The sequence below is a fragment of the Dasypus novemcinctus genome, chromosome 12 (genome assembly GCF_030445035.2).
Source record: "Dasypus novemcinctus isolate mDasNov1 chromosome 12, mDasNov1.1.hap2, whole genome shotgun sequence".
In the NCBI taxonomy this organism is placed as follows: Eukaryota; Metazoa; Chordata; class Mammalia; order Cingulata; family Dasypodidae; genus Dasypus; species Dasypus novemcinctus.
This window is the reverse complement of record NC_080684.1, coordinates 9,792,310-9,794,708: the sequence shown is the minus strand read 5'-3', so window position 1 is coordinate 9,794,708 and position 2,399 is coordinate 9,792,310. Positions and strand designations below refer to the sequence as shown.

General features: G+C 36.1%; 1 pseudogene; it reads right to left on the bottom strand.

Moving 5' to 3' along the window:
• Positions 1-280: 280 nt before the first annotated feature.
• Positions 281-1,308, bottom strand: LOC139440115 (histone-lysine N-methyltransferase SETMAR-like; annotated as a pseudogene).
• Positions 1,309-2,399: the final 1,091 nt, after the last annotated feature.

Genomic DNA, 2,399 nt, shown 5'->3' with positions numbered 1-2,399 from the left:
TTCCTATGATAATTTTGGCTTTGATTACCTACCTTCATTGAATAGTTGTTTTCTCCTATGTCTTCTGGATGCTTCTTTATCTTTGCTTTGGTATTAGTCAAATATAGGACTCAATGCTTCATTTACTTCATTTTTTAAAAAAGTCACTTTTAGGAAACATATAAGCAAGAGACTTTACCGACGGTTTGGGGGACAGAGGGATTTATTATGTTGGTACAAAAGGACTTGCGGTGGCACCTTGAATTTTAAATCATTATAACTAGGCTCAAACACATCTTTATTAATCAAAATAGGAACGCTTACAAGCGATGTGTTTTTGCAATGAGAAATAAGTTTGTCTATTCCTGTAGCATAAAAATTCATGCTTTGGGATTCGACGAACTCTTGGAAAGCATTTTCTGCATCCTGCTGGTTTTGGAAGCGTTTTCCCTGCAAAAAGTTGCTGAGATGCTTGAAGAAGTGGTAGGCACTTGGCAAGAGGTCAGGTGAATATGGCGGATGAGGCAAAACTTTGTAGCTCAATTCATTCAACTTTTGAAGTGTTGGTTGTGCAATGTGCAGACGGGCATTGTTGTGGAGAAGAATTGGGTCCTTTCTGTTGACTAATGCCAGCTTCAGGCGTTGCAGTTTTCAGTGTAGCTCATCGATTTGCTGAGCATACTTCTCAGATGTAATGGTTTCACCAGGATTCAGAAGCTGTAATGGATCAGACCATCAGCAGACCACCAAACAGTGAGCATGACCTTTCTTTTGTGCAAGTTTGACTTTGGGAAGTGCTTTGGAGCTTCTTCTCCATCCAACCACTGAGCTGGTTATTGCCGGTTTTCATATAAAATCCACTTTTGTCACATGTCACAATCTGATCGAGAAATGGTTCATTGCTGTTGCATAGAGTAAGAGAAGATGACACTTCAAAATGAGTCTTTTTTTTCATTTTCGGCAGCTCGTGAGGCACCCACTTATTGAGCTATTTCACCTTTCCAATTAGCTTCAAATGCCAAATGACTACAGAGTGGTGGATGTTGAGTTCTTTGGCAACTTCTCATGTAGTTGTAAGAAGATCACCTTTGATGATTGTTCTCAATTGGTCGTTGTCAACTGCTGATGGCCGTCCACTATGCTCCTCATCTTCAAGGCTCTCGTCTCCTTTGCAAAACTTCTTGAACCACCACTGCACTGTACCTTCATGAGCAGTTCCTGGCCAAATGTGCTGTTGATGTTGCAAGTTGTCTCTGCTGCTTTATGACCCATTTTGAAATCAAATAAGAAAATTGTTTGAATTTGCTTTTTATCTAACATCATTTCCATAGTCTAAAATAAATATAAAATAAGCAGCAAGTAATAAGTTATTAGCAAAAAAGCATAAAGTGAGAAATGCATTTTAAAATGACATATAACATAACCACATTTATTTAAGAATGTATTCCAATATCAAATGGCAAATTTCAACAATGCAAAACCGCAGTTACTTTTGTACCACTAATGTAAACAACTTTAAATGTCAGTCATTCATGACCTTACATGGCATTCTATCACTTTACCACATTCTTAGCCATTCCATTTCTCTCCTTTTGCCCCTCTTCTATTCCTCTTTCTTTGTTCAAAATCCACCTTCAGTTCTCTGATCTCTGATCTTTACAATAGAAAGTAGTTAACCGTGCTCATTATTGCCGTCTTACGCCAACACATTAACTTCTGAGTCCCATCATCTACCCCAAAAGGCTAACAAAGATGGTTCCCTCCCTAGAAGGAATTATACCATCAGCGTTTGAGCAATATTTATTTTTGCCCTAGTATGAATAGAGTGATCATCAAGTAATTGGGTTTTATTCTTTTCTGTTAATATCTTTATTTCAACTAATATTTTAGTTCTTACTATTAATCAATAACTGTGTCAGGTGATAGAGACAAAAAGATAGAAAATAGGAAGGACATATACTCTGACAATAAGAGTATCAAGGACTTAAAGAGCACAATTAAGCAATTTGACCTAATTGATATTTATAGGACATTATTGGATCCAAGTACAGCAGAATACACATTCTTTTCAATTGCACTAGGGACATTTATCAAGAGCCATATTCTAGGACATAAAATCAGTCTAAAAGAATTTAAAAGAACTGAGATCATACAGAAATTTTTCTTTGACAAGGAATTAAATTAAAAATCAATAAAAAAAAGTTACTTGTAAAATCTCCAAATATTTGGAAATTAAATAGCATACTTCTAAATAACTCATGGGTCAAAGAAGAACTCAAAAAGGAAATGAAAAAATATTTTAAACCAAAAGAAAATGAAAACACAACATATCAAACTTTGTGAGAGCTGCTTGTACCCTCCCCAAGATATGTGCCTGCCTAAACCCCCGACTCTGTGAATATGTTTTCTTACATGGCAAA